This window comes from Macaca thibetana, chromosome 4, assembly GCF_024542745.1.
Source record: "Macaca thibetana thibetana isolate TM-01 chromosome 4, ASM2454274v1, whole genome shotgun sequence".
Classification (NCBI taxonomy): Eukaryota; Metazoa; Chordata; class Mammalia; order Primates; family Cercopithecidae; genus Macaca; species Macaca thibetana.
Window position 1 is genome coordinate 15303535 of NC_065581.1, and position 14651 is coordinate 15318185.

A 14651-nucleotide genomic window follows, 5' to 3' on the forward strand; every position below is an offset into this window, starting at 1 on the left:
GTAAAAAATTTCATGCCAGAAACTGAGCTGACTTTGGTTTGTGGGCTGGAGGTGGCTGATTTCAACTCTGGGAATTCATTCTAAATTTCGGTGCCCTGTTCACTCTGAGTTGTCTTCTCACGGCTGCCTGCCCAGTCCCTTTGTGGGAATGGGAACCCTCAGAGAGTGAATGTGAGGACTTCACATCCTTTGGGATGCGGGTATTTTAGTTCCAGGGCTAACATGCACGTTTGCAGTGAGATAGTTGCTATAATAATGCTATAATAAGCTGTTGGTCTCAGAGACCCTTCCGCGTGGCGTATCAATGGGGCTTGTGACAGTTGGAGTTGGAATCTTAGAGGATTCATATCACCCTTGCTCCTAATCCAGTAATCCCTGGCAGTGCCCATCACCAGCCTCACACCTCCTTGTGCCAGTCATGAGCATGGTGAGCCTCTCTGGTACACTTTTACATTAGAAAAAGTCTGAAGAGGCCGGGCGTGGTGGCTCACGCCTGTAATCCCAGCACTTTGGGAGGCCGAGGCGGGTGGATCACCTGAGGTTGGGAGTTTGAGACCAGCCTGACCAACATGGAGAAACCCTGTCTCTACTAAAAATTAGCCGGGCATGATGGCGCATGCCTGTAATCCCAGCTACTTGGGAAGGCTGAGGCAGGAGAATCTTGAACCTGGGAGGTGGACTTTGCGGTGAGCCGACATGGCACCATTACACTCTAGCCTGGGCAATAAGAGTGAAACTCCATCTCAAAAGAAAAATAAATAAAAATAAAAAATAAAAGTAGAACCTTTCCTAAGAGAAGGAGCTGAGAGGGAAGAGAGTGAACGTTGGGTGTCTGTGTATGGCCATACACAGAAAAAGTCTGAAGACTTGTGAGCAAGCCTTTCTCCCCCATAGGTGAATATTGAATATTAGATCTACCTTTCTGCACAACACAAAAGCAAATTCCTTAATACAAGACACAGATGGCACTCTGATTCGGCTTGCAAAAAAGGTAACTTTTTTTCCCCCTTCTTAATATTTTCCTTAAATTTTTTTTCCTTTTAATACCCTAAAGCCCCAAAAGGGAGTTTGTATTGTAAAATATTCTTTAATAAGTCACTTTTAACCACATGAAACTTGGGGAGATTTTCCACATTTGGACCAGGTCCCTGGATTGTATTGCCAGAGGTGTGGCTTTTGGCGTTAACTTTTACTTAATTTAGATGGTTACTTTCCAGAGAAATCAATTTAATCTAACAAATTGTCATAACTCATTCTACATACGTACCCCTACTGTTCTGGATTTAAAAAACAAAAACAAAAACCTTGTAAGTCAGTTTTGATTTTGAGACGGAGTCTCACCCTGTCACCCAGGCTGGAGTGCAGTGGCGCGATCTCTGCTCACTGCAACCTCCACCTCCCAGGTTCAAGCAGTTCGCTGCCTCAGCCTCCCGAGTAGCTGGGATTACAGGCGTCTGCCACCACGCCTGGCTAATTTTTGTACTTTTAGTAGAGATGGGGTTTCACTATCTTGGCCAGGCTGGGCTCAAACTCTTGATCTCGTGATCCACCTGCCATGGCCTCCCAAAGTGCTGGAATTACAGGCATGAGCCACTGCACCCGGCCTCAGTTTGGATTTTTAAAAAAACAGTCTTATTGAAGTAAAATATACGCATGCAACCATTTCAGGTGTACACTGTGATAACTTAGGACAACTGCACACACCTGGGTATTACCATCCCATATATACCATCAATATATGCCCCTCCCGCCACCCAAGAAAGCTCCGTTGTGCTCCTGTCCTGTGCCCCCATGCCAACGCCGACCTGCTTTCTCACGCTGTAGATTAGCGTTGCCTGTTGTAAATGCCATATAGATGGAAGCACTTTTGTGTCTACTACATCCCTTCACTTTGCTTTCAGATTCATCCAGGCTGTGTGTATCGTTTGTTCCTTCCTGTTATGGTTCAGTAGTCTCCTCTCTTTCTGTTTTTCTGTTCTCTTCCTGTGACTCGCTCATTGTCTGTTTCTTTATTTCCCTGTAAGGCTGGCCTGGTCCTTTCGTTATTCCCTGTAGTCTTTTTCTCAAGTGGGCATTAGAGCAGTCTTATCTTTCACACACGCTAAAAGAACCTAGTATCTGAGAGATGATCCAGCCAGATTCTGCCCTTACCTTTACCCCTCACCACCCCATTAGGGGACAGAACAAGCAAACATACTGACAGACCTAAGCCTTGTTGTTCAGACGAAACACTGCGGTTCTCTTGGTTCAGCATCTTTCCTGCAAACCGAGCTGCAGTCTCCAGTTTCAGAATAGTGCCTTCCATAAAGTCTGTGGGAGTTTTCCGTTTATGTTGCTTGTTTTTAAACAATCTTCTTGGAAAAGAATTCAGTGCTGTTAATGAATTGCCGTTGGAGCTTTTCTGTACATTACAGAGTTAGGCAGTGGACACCTGTCCTCTGCTTCCTGATCTCCTTTTGATGGTTAGGGAGAGAATATGTTGACTCAGAATAGCAAGGAGCCATGGCACCCTAAGGAAACAGGAAAATCTCAGTTTTCATGGATGAGAAAGTCCCATTCTATTGGCTGTGTGTGCCTGAGTATGTACACTGTGACATCTTGTTTTTAGTTGTATGAAGAAAGCGCTGTGGCTGAGAACCAGTGTTTGGAGCTTGGGGTTGGGTAGCCTGGGTTTATAGTCACTACATGTCCCAACTCCCCAGGCCCTAGGAGGTACTGCACAAGCAGTACGGACAGGGTCTTGCGTTTGTGCCTCTTCACTGGTGACTTCCCATTTTGAAGAGTGCCAGCTTTTCTGGGAAGTCTGCTGCCAACACTGAGCTGAGCCAGGGATGCTGTTCACGTCTAAGCAGGCAGGATGTTGGTGCCGCGGCAACATGCTGTCCTTGAGAGCGCTGTGGAATTTGCAGCATGCGGTACGGATTCAGAAATGGTGTATTTTTCTTGTGGCATTAGTGTTTTGACTTGCAAATCTGGAAAAGAACAGGAAGTCTTGGTGGAAACACTCTCTGGTTGATGTATAGAAACTTGTGGACTTAACTGCATTTTAAGCACCACTTATTAGAAAATGAATTTCTTCTCGCTTGGGGAGATTTTTTTCAGATCTTAAATACATCTGTCGTCTAAGCCTCTTCTCCTAGTGGCAGATGATCCCTGCCCTGGGCCTAGGAGAGTAGACATTGGTAATTATCTTTGGCCTGTCTCTCCCCAAAATATCCTTGTACCTTCTGCTGGCCTATGGCTGTCCGGAAGCCCTCATGGAGGTGCTGCTTTTGTTTTTATCTCTTCATTTAGGGAGAAAATACTACATCTGGGCCCAAGGCCCAAGGTGTCCTGATGCGAGTCCTTCTAATTCTGGGTAGCCGTGAACAGTGCTGCTGTTCATAGATAAGGTCAAGGGGATGGGTTTAAGGTGTTCAGGTAGTGGATGGCAGAGGCTGTATTCATATTAATCTTGATCCACTCTGCAGGTTGCTGTGGCTCCTGTTTCCCCCAGTCCTGTGCTCTCCTGCTGCGACTCTGTCAAATTACCCATTTATAACATTTGCCACTACTACCAATACCTTATCTCTGCTAGAATATAAAGTAATAATATAATAATTTAAAAAAATGAAGAGCAAGAATCTTTTTGTTCTTGAGGTTAATCTTGCTCATAAATTTACCTCAAGCACCTGGAACAGTGCCTGGCATGTGGTACTTAAATATTTGTTAAAAGAATGAATAATAAGTAAATAGCATTTTGAAATTTGCTGTCATTCAAATTGTGATTTGTGGTGTTAGAGTTCTTATAGGCAGGGCTTAGTTTTAATAAATGACATTAGGAGCTAGTTATAAATCATACATTAGACATAGTTTAATCAGTTTGGTGCTTGTGTATAGAAGCGGACAGAACCCTGGAGATACAGTTGAGGTCTCTTGAATTAGAGGAGAGAGGGAACTTGCATTGGAACAGTGTCACAGACAATCCATGGTACACAGATGCCAGAGGTAGACCCTGTAGGTTAGGGAAGGTTTGGGGATTGTGAAATGAATGGGCAGCAATAATTAGTATAAATTATTATAAATTGCCTTTATTACTGTTGGTTTCCCGACTACTTCAAAAAATATACACATACGTAGCCTGGTGTGGTTAGTCGGGGTTGCCACTGTAGAAAAGCCTTTCAGAAGAAACAGAAGAGTGATCCTTTCAGCAGCACATATACTAAAATTGGAATGATACAGAGAAGATTAGCGTGGCCCGTATGCAAGTATGACATGGAAATTTGTGAAGCATTCCATATTTTTACGTATTGGAAAATCAGGTTTGGATTATGCATTTTCTAAAGTCAAGAAATATAGTATCCTCAGCAATATGTTTTGAAGAGTATTTTGCCTTAGAAATAATTTTTACATAATAAGTAGTACCTATATTAATAAAGAACTAAAGGAAATAGAGCAGCATGCTTATCCAAAAATTCTCATTGTGTATAAGTAAATTGATTCTGCCAGAAAGAAGAGTTTAGACATGTTTTTATTGCAAACTTTCTTCAGATGCCAGGACTAGGGAGGATGAGAGAGAGACAGGAGAGGTAGGAGAGCTGTGTCCCTTTAGAATGCTGTTTGAACCCATGATGGATGAATTAGCAAGGTTTATGCCCACCTATATCAGCTGGCTTTCCAAGATTTATGTGACCTGTTGCCTTGTCTTGGAGAACTCCAGTCTCTCTCATATAGCTTTGATCTTTAATGTGGGAATCATAGTGTAGTCAGTAAACCATAGGGTCAAGTGCGCAGTCTGCCATTTTAACTCAGAAAACTTACATATTTAGAAGTAGTCATGTATCTAGAGTGTGACTGCAATACCTTAATAATTGAGATGAGATACGGTCAAAAAAGTGAAATATCTTCAGCTGCTTCAAGTCACTTTTAGGCTGCAAATCCTCAGAAATTGTGGTTGTCCTGAAGTTACCAAAATAAATGAGTGGTGTTTCGCCCAATTCTGTCTTACGTTTTTTCAACTTGAGAGGTCTGTTAAAATTGTTAGCAGAACTGGGAAAGTGTATTAATGAAGCAAGCAAGTCCTGTAGTGTGTGCTAACTGGGCGCAATGTGCCGTCCATACATTTAGTACGTTCATTAGTGACTTCAGAAATGAGTTTCTTATGGCTCTCAAATTTATGAAACAAGAAAATGATGACTTCCAAATTCTTTGTCTTCAGATTGATTCCCCAGTGACTGAGGACATAAGCTGGAACCAAGATTAGAACACAGTTTACACGGGTCCTGCTTCCTTTTTTTTTTCATCCGACAAATGTTATCTTAAGTATTTTCTCAACTAATAAGAAAAGTACCACTGAAGTGGGGTCTGCTAGCTTGAAAACATATGTGAAATACAGATTCTATTTTTTTTTTTTTTGACATGGGGTCTTACTTTGCCCAGGCTAGAGTGCAGTTTCACGATCTCTGCTCACTGCAACCTCTGTCTGCCTCCCAGGTTCAAGTGATTCTCCTGCCTCAGTCTCCCTAGTAGCTGGGACTACAGGCACACGTATTTTTAGTAAAGACAGGGTTTTATGAACTGAAGTCAAGTGGTCTGCCCACCTCGGCCACCCAAAGTATCGGGATTACAGACGTGAGCCAACATACCTGACCAGATTCTGTGCTGCTTTCTCAGGTTTAGTTGCTACCCTACAGAGGTGGCCAGTTAGGAGTGCTTCATAATGAAGATTATGTCTTTAATCATTGTGAGGTTGGTTGCTGAGGACAGTAGTCCTCATGCTTGTGCTGGTTAGAAGTGAAGACATTTTGGACTGTTCTTGCCTTTCTTTCTTTTTTTTTTTTGAGACAGAGTCCCCCTCTGTCGCCCAGGCAACAGTGCAGTGGTGTGATCTCAGCTCACTGCAACCTCTGCCTCCCAAATTGCTGGGATTACAGGTGCCCACCACCATGCCCTGCTAATTTTTGTATTTTTAGTAGAGACGGGGTTTCACCATGTTGGTCAGGCTGGTCTCAAACCCCTGACGTCAGATGATCCTCCTGTCTCAGCCTCCTGAAGTGCTGGGATTACAGGCGTGAGCCACCACACCTGGCCCACAGCTATTGTTTTTAACACAGCTTTGAAAGCAGTATGATTTGGTTAATAGATGGCTATGGCCAGACACTCTGGATTTGAATCTCGGCTCTCTCTGTGGAATGACCTTGGGCAAGTCATTTAGCCAGCCTGTGCTTCAAGTTGCTGGTGTAAAATGGATAATAGTACCTTTGTTATAGGGTTGCTGTGGGGTTAGTGTATGTTTGGTCTAGAATGAATCTCTTGTAGACAGTCTTGAGTATAATGGGTTGTGATTTTGTGCTTCTCGTTCCATCAGAACCAGAAATGGTACATTGGTGCATGTACTTAATTTGAGTTTATCTATTTAGCAGTAGACTTTTTTTCATCAGAAATAATTTCTTCCTGTCCCTCTGTGAAATCCCCTTGAGAAAGGGGTAAGAAATAGCTCTGAGGACCAGTTGAAAAATAATCGATCTGAAACCTAACAGACAATATCAACGTGACAGTTTTTTCTGTTTTGCAGGAAAATGCAAGTCTCATTTAGGATAATAGTTTGATTTCCCGAGGTGGTTATGGTTATGGTTTTGTGTAACTGAGAGTCATTTAAAGGTGATGCATAGGTTTGCAGGTAGAAATACAGTTTTGTTTGAAATCTGGGGTATTCAACCAACATTGTGGTAAGAGTAATTTCCCCCAAAACTCCCTAGGAAATTTTTACCTTTTACTTCAGTAAACCTGGAGTTTTACCTCTTGAACTTAAAGTGAGGTTGAACTTAATCATTAAAAGTGAGTTTTCCCCAAAGGTACCTGAGTACTTACTGTGTCCATAACTAACTGTTGGGTCCATAATCCACCGCCAGAGGGTACCCTCTTGCGTCTCGGGGGTGCTGGTTCTGAAATGTCTTTTTTGGGTTTTAGTTGGAGTTTCTCTTGTTGAGAATTTTGAGTGTCAGAAAATGCTGTGACTGTCTGGGTGTTTGTTTTAGCTCCACACCCTTCATCTTCAGGGTAGATGTACCCTTGGGTGGCGTTGCACACAGCTGAGGTGTGGAGAGCCCATCCCTCCAGCGTTTGTTTCTTTACTACCAGACCTGCTCCCACAAAACTGGTGTATTTAGGCCTCCCCTCTTTTGCTGTGCTTGTTGCTGGCCAGCAGTGCCTGCAAGTTCCAGCAGATGAGGTGAGGACGGACAGGGAGGTAGAGGCTAGTCTGTTTGCCTTGGCACTGGGGTTCACTGAAGTTGCTAGGTTTTGAGTTTGCTCCAGATTAGTGAATATATTAGGTGTGAGAATAAGAATGATTAAAGCGTGGTGGCGCATGCCTGTAATGCCAGCGGCTGGGGAGGCTGAGGCAGGAGAATCACTTGAAACCGGGAGGCGGAGGTTGCAGTGAGTCGAGATCCCGCCACTGCGCTCCAGCCTGGGTTACAAGAGCAAAACTCTGCTAAATAAATAAATAAATAAATAAATAAATAAATAAATAAAAGATTAAACAAATAGGACTTCTCCATCTGTATTTAAACTTCAAGGAGAAAGCTGAACTCCAAGGCCCAGCTGGAGGACACGTGGATCCAGACAGCATATTAGATGTAGGCGATCGGAGAAGCACAGGGAGACAGCAGTGAGGTGCAAGGGGATGAGGCACATAGTTGTCTACATGCAACAGGCAGGTCTTTGTCCAGGAAGAACTTCTGGTTTTTGTTGTTTTTTTGTTTATGCTTTGGTGATGGTGGTTGCTACCACCTGGAGAAAAGCTGCCTTTGCAGCCCCACAACTGTGCAGTTGCTGGGAGTGAGCAGGCTGGGAACCACACGCTCTTGTTCTGACATTCACTGGAGGCACCCCCCCTCCCCTTTCCTTACAAGGCATCACAGAGGGTTGTCATTTGAGGCAGGCCGGATTCACTGGTGTGACTGTTTCAGGACTGGCTTGTCTCATTAAAAAACATTTTTTGGAGCAGAAACAATGAGGGGTGGGAAAGGCAACAACAGCCTCTTGAGATTCCGGGATTGCTCAGGATGTTATAAACAGTAAGTGCTGCTTTTGATCTTGGAGGGTGGTGTGGGGTAGGCGAGAAAGGGGGTGGTGGTTATTGGGAAGAGGGCTGGAGCCAGACAACCATAATGGCTTGTCCAAAGGCTGCTGTGAATCCCAGTGGTAAAGAGCTCTGCACTTCCCGCTAATTTCTGTTTTCTTTACTGTGGCTGGCTTTATTAAAAGGACATAAGGAAGCAGCCTAGACATTCAGTCCAATCAGTTTTCTAGGGTAGCAGATGAAAAATAAAATTGGGCCCTTTGTAGTTACAGAGAAAGTGAGTAGGATGGCTAGCTTTTATGGCTTATTCACTTTCTTGGGGGGAGAGAGGATGCTGTCTGTCTCTCATATGTATATAACATGCTTGGAATGCTATAAATTATCAAAGAGATTCATTAGACAAGCACAGATGTTTCATTCTGTCTTGAAACATGGCAAGGTTTGAAGTTGGCGGACCAATGAGAAGTTGTGCTGCCTTGAACAATAATTTTAAAAGAGTGGCTCTGACAGTCAGCATATCTTTTATAACTTTTTCCTCTCTGTGGTTCTGCAGTGGCCATTTTGTGTCTGAGTGACATGGAATTTCTGTGTTTCTTTTTTCTTTTTCTTTTTCTTTTTTTTTTTGGAGACAGAGTCTCCCTCAAGCCAGTTGCCCAGGCTGGAGTGCAGTGGTGTGATCTCAGCTCATGGCAACCTCTGCCTCCCGTGTTCAAGCGATTCTTGTGCCTCAGTCTCCTAAGTGCACCACTGTGCTCTACCAGTTTTTTTGTGTATGTGTTTTTAGTAGAGACAGGGTTTCACCATGTTGGCCAGGCTGGTCTTGAAGTCCTGTCCTCAAGTGAATCACCTGCTTAGGCCTTTACCTGTGTGAGCCACTGGATCTGGTCTGTCCATAGTTTCTGGAACACAATTAGGAAATGAGATCTGTGTTTGAGGGAGAAGCAGGAAGACTTTAACCTGAGGATGGCCCTTTAACTTTATGTGATGAAAAACTACCTAATCAATGGTTGCAGATTATGTAAATTAAAAAAAGTTGGTGGGTACAAATTATGCAAATTTGATGCAGTCATCAAGGCTTCTTGCTTCACCGCATCATTTACCTTTTGATTTCAGAGAAGTTCAGCCCCTTGACTCTTTCCTTATTTGAGCTGGAGCTAAGCACTGAGATATTTCAGTCACACCCTTGTTAGGGAGTGTATCTATGTAAATGCAAGCAATTTTAAGTAGACAAGGCTATATTAGTAGAACCTGGTTACTTTGATCTCGCCTGTTTCTTCCATTGTTTTATTAGTATGCTTCAAATATTTACCATGGTGAGCCGAATAGCTTCTGATCTGTGTGTATCAGTATCCAACAAAAACTTACTAGTAGAGACTGTGGTTGTGGAAGCTGGTGAAGAGAATGGAAAATATATTACAGTGTTAATGTCTTCTACAATTCCAATGACTTAGTATTCAGTTAAGATACAGGTAAGGTGTTGGTTATAAGCCGGTAATTCAAGATGGGTTAACTCTGTTTCTTTTCCATCATAACCAGTTGAAAAGAGGAAGACTTTGCATTTAATTAGGTAGTTCATAGAATGTAAGTGTGAGAATAGAAAAATATATTTAAGAAACTCAGTGATTGTACTTTACACAAATTAGAGTGGATTGGTAGCTTTGGGGGATTCTGTCATGTAAGTGGGTTGAAGTAGAAGGTGAAATGATGACTGTTATCAAAAGCGTACATAAATGTGATTTGTAGTTTATTTTGAAACCTACTGTACTTTAAATTCATCTGGTATTCATTACAATGCAGTTCTTAAAGAAGATGAAACTGTATAGCTAATGATCCAAATGTTTCCTTCTTATCTAATCAGGAATCCTTTAGTAGCTAGATTAGATGTTATTCAGAAAGGATAATATAAGAAATAATTACTATATTTCATTTGTGGAGTTAACCATATGGTCTCTAACTCATTTTTGTATGCAATACATGTAAATTAGAGACCAATCTATAGTATTTTCAGCCATCGCCATGCAAGAATATGATTCATTCTCTCTCTTTCTCTCTGTGTGTGTGCGTGAAACTTGCATGTGAAATATGTTTTTGAGTTTGTAGTAATTTTGTGATATTGGCGCATTTATTCATCTTGTTTGGGAGTTTTATGAAATGGTAGAATTCTAATTTGGGAATGGGAGGCAGGGTATCATATGAACGATTTCATTATTACAAGTAGTATTTTGCAGTAGTTAGTATGTTGTGAGCAGACTGAAAATGCCAGGAACTTAAAAGGATTTTAGGAAGAAAATAACTAGGTCTGTGCAAGAATTCAGCAGTCTGATCACTTAGTGTTATCAATTACAAAACACCTGGCCCTGTGCCAAGTTATGATATATTAAGTTTTAATATCAGTATAATCATACACTTTCTTGTGGGGATAAAGGGAATGTCATTTTTTTACATGACAAAGAAAAATCATGAAATTATTAATAGTTGTTTGTGAGTTGTCCACTGTGTGAGGCTATGAACTAATGAACTAACATGAGTGGGTTGGAATGTTAATTACGGCATATATTTCATTAATGGAAACCTGCAATTTGAATTATGTTTGACCAGGAAATATTTAACAAGTTTGTAAACCTTTTTTGATTGGGCCTTGAAACATGGTTTGTAGCTTTTTATTACTTCTGCTCTGTTTCTTTTTTTGTTTTTTTTTTTGAGACGGAGTCTCGCTCTGTCGCCCAGGCTGGAGTGCAGTGGCCAGATCTCAGCTCACTGCAAGCTCCGCCTCCCTGGTTCACGCCATTCTCCTGCCTCAGCCTCCCAAGTAGCTGGGACTACAGGCGCCTGCCACCTCGCCCGGCTAGTTTTTTTGTACTTTTTAGTAGAGACGGGGTTTCACCGTGTTAGCCAGGATGGTCTCGATCTCCTGACCTCGTGATCCGCCCGTCTCGGCCTCCCAAAGTGCTGGGATTACAGGCTTGAGCCACCGCGCCCGGCCTGCTCTGTTTCTTTTTTTTTTTTTTTGTTTTGAGACGGAGTCTTGCTCTGTCGCCCAGGCTGGAGTGCAGTGGCCGGATCTCAGCTCCGCCTCCCGGGTTCACGCCATTCTCCGGCCTCAGCCTCCCGAGTACTGCAAGCCACCTCCGCTAGTTTTTTGTATTTTTTAGTAGAGACTCACCGTGTTAGCCAGGATGGTCTCGTTCGTGATCCGCCCGTCTCGCCTCCCAAAGTGCATTACAGGCTTGAGCCACCGCGCCCGGCCTGCTCTGTTTCAGTCTTGCTCTGTCCCAGGCTGGAGTGCAGTGGCCGGATCTCACTACAGCTCCGCCTCCCGGGTTCACGCCATTCTCGGCCTCAGCCTCCCGAGTAGCTGGGACTACAGGCGCCCGCCACCTCGCCCGGCTAGTTTTTTGTATTTTTTAGTAGAGACGGGGTTTCACCGTGTTAGCCAGGATGGTCTCGATCTTCTGACCTCGTGATCCGCCCGTCTCGGCCTCCCAAAGTGCTGGGATTACAGGCTTGAGCCTCCGCGCCCGGCCTGCTCTGTTTCTTAAATGTGGGTGGCAGTGAAATCAAGTTCTCTATTCAGAACCAAAGACTGTGACTGTCAAGAGGTTTATCTGTTTCATAACTTGTCATTAGAAAACATTTCCTTCAGCTTCTCCTCGTATTTACAAACCAATTGCTTGACTCTTCTTTGGGTCAGTGGCTAAGTAAGTTAACAAGTACAAACAACAGATACTTTCTTTGAAGACTTCAATAATAGAGTGTGAGTTAGAAAAGCATCTAATTTTCTAATTGGAAGAATTTTTTTTTTTTTTTTTGAGATGGAGTCTCACTTTGTCGCCGAGGTTGGAGTGCAGTGGTGTGATCTCGGCTCACTGCAAACTTCACCTCGCGGGTTCAAGCAATTCTCCTGCCTCAGCCTCCCGAGTAGCTGGGATTACACCGCCTGGCATTACGCTCAGCTAATTTTTTGTATTTTTCGTAGAGATGGGGTTTCACCCTGCTGGCCAGGTTTGCCTCGAACTCCTGACCTTGTTGTTTGCCCACCTCCCAAAGAGCTGGAATTACAGGTCTGACCCACTGCACTTGGCCTGGAAGAATTCTTTAAGGATTAGATTTAGTGTCTAGTGGTTGATGGGAGAATGGGAAATCTGCATAGCTCCTGTTTGGGAGGATGAAAAACACATAATTGTAATTTCAAATATCCAAAAAGGCATGTAGAATCATAGCATCATTTGTTGGAGCTTAGTTTTCAAGGAGCAATAAGAGTGAGGAAAAGGTGCACAGTCTTCTGTGCTTCTGATTCCAAGACCTGGTTAGAGGGCACTCGCCAGGCATGGTGGCACACTCCTGTAGTCCTAGCTACGGAAGCCATATTCACTATTCATCGCTCTCTAGACCAGTTATTGATTTTCAAGTGCCTATGAAATGTTTTATCACCAAGTGTGTTTTGTCTGTGTACAGGAAGCACTGGATACACTGGCTAGGTGTTTGCTTTAAGTAACATTCTTCCCTGATTCGTTTTTTTCAAAGTGGGAGATACTGGTAGCATCTACCTACCCTGCAAGGATTTAATGAATTTTAATGACATGAGAAATGCTTAGATTTCGGGGATTTGTCTAAACCCAAATACCTGGGCCATAGTTTTAGCCAGGAGTCAGGGAATATCTGTACTAAGCCACTGGCTGACCCAGAACTTCTCTCTTTAAGTCATTTAGCCAAACAGCAAATTAGGGAGCCAACAGCTCATTTTGGGGGTGACATTTTGTATGAGGAGTTGGTAAACCTGGGGGTAGCAGTAGGGGAGATTTCAGGATAGAGAAGAGGGGATAGTTGATTTCCTAAACTACTTCCAAATTATGTCTTCAAACAAAATAGTACTTTCCCCCTGAATTCCAGATTCCAGAATATTAGGCATAACCATAATATAAACATAACAGCATACTCTTAAACCAGAGAGAAAAATTCCAAGCTGTTCTGAATTATCTGGTTCATTTGAGATTGGACTGTATGCAATTTGGTCGTAGCAGCAGGCTCATTCTAGTAAATGCTAAGGTAGCAAACACCAGGACTGTAGGTTACTTTTCTTCACAACATTCTGGTTGTAGGTTTCCTGACGCATTCATTCTGACTGTTTTTCTTTTCCACTCTGTGGTAAGAAACCTCTTAGATCTGTGTGGGTGGTGGGCTTTTGCCTGCCAGGCGGGCAGGCACAGCCTGGTTTCCCAAATGCATTTCTCCTGCGTTGGCTTCTGTATCCATTAAGCATATCTGAACTGTGTAGGATTAGCTGTGTCTTGTTCTTTCCTTTTCTGTCTTACAATCACAGGAATGAGCTGGGGGTGTGTGTGTGTGTGTGACTCACCCTAGCCCTGCCTGGGTGTGCTACAGCACCGGAAAATCCTGCCCTCTTCAGAGATATGTGGACGACTCCCTACTGCCCCAGCAGTAAAACCAAGGGAAGGCTTCCAATCAGATACCTCAGCCATCTCTCTTTGGTGCTTTTCCCTTGACAGCAAGCTTGTCATCTTTTGTCTTGAACTTACAGTGCTCAGAGACCACCCTAGTGATGTCCTTTTACTTCAAATCTTCAAATTCAGTCACATACCGAGGTACTAGGGGTTAGGACTTAAGCATAAGACTTTTTAGGTGACGCAAGTCAGCTGGTAACATTTCTTAACATTGCCTTTAAAAGAACGTTCCTTTTGTTGGGTGTGGTGGTATGCGCTGTAATCCCAGCTACTCAGGAGGCCAAGGCGTGAGAATCACTTGAGCCCTGGAGGCAGAAGATGCAGTGAGCCGAGATCGTGCCACTGCACTCCAGCCTGGGCGATAGAGCAAGATTCTGTCAAAAAATAAAAAAGACAGGGTGCGGTGGCTCACGCCTGTAATCTCAGCACTTTGGGAGGCCGAGGCAGGCCGATCGCGAGGTCAGGAGATCGAGACCATCCTGGCTAACACAGAGAGACCCCGTCTCTACTAAAAATACAAAAAATTAGCCAGGCGTGTTGGCAGGCGCCTGTAGTCCCAGCTACTCAGGCTGACGCAGGATAATGGCATGAACTTGGGAGGCAGAGCTTGCAGTGAGCCAAGATCTTGCCACTGCACTCCCGACTCCATCCAGTCTGGGGGACAGACTGCATCCAGTCTGGGGGACAGACTCCATCTCAAAAGAAAAAAAAAAACTTACGAAGCCCAAGGTATTATCATTTATCCTTTTTGTGTCCTAGGAAATATTTCTATAACCCAAGATTGGAAGGATTATCTCGTGTTTCCTCTTGGAGTTTTATAATTTTTTTCTCCCCAGTTTGCTCATGATAACTTTAAAAAGAAAAGCTTCACGAATTTGCATGTCATCTTTGTACGGGGGCCATGTTATCTTCTCTGTAATGTTCCAGTTTTAATATATGAGCTGCCAAAGTGAGCAGTATGACCCCCCTCCTTTTTTTTTTTTCTTTTTCTTTTTTTTTTATTATACTTTAAGTTCTAGGGTACATGTGGATAACGTGCAGGTTTGTTACATATGTATACCTGTGCCATGTTGGTGTGCTGCACCCATCAACTCGTCAGCACCCATCAACTCGTCATTTACATC

General features: G+C 43.3%; 1 protein-coding gene and 2 non-coding genes across 4 annotated transcripts in view; 2 read left to right on the top strand and 1 right to left on the bottom strand.

The window, feature by feature from the left end:
• The window catches only part of JARID2 (jumonji and AT-rich interaction domain containing 2), a 280860-nt gene that overhangs the window by 66022 nt on the left and 200187 nt on the right, over nt 1–14651 (top strand). The window lies entirely within an intron of this gene.
• Nucleotides 4178–4284, top strand: LOC126953973 (U6 spliceosomal RNA). Its single transcript, XR_007725443.1, has one exon. It is a non-coding gene; the product is annotated as a U6 spliceosomal RNA (small nuclear RNA).
• Nucleotides 14379–14484, bottom strand: LOC126954011 (U6 spliceosomal RNA). The gene has a single exon (XR_007725475.1). It is a non-coding gene; the product is annotated as a U6 spliceosomal RNA (small nuclear RNA).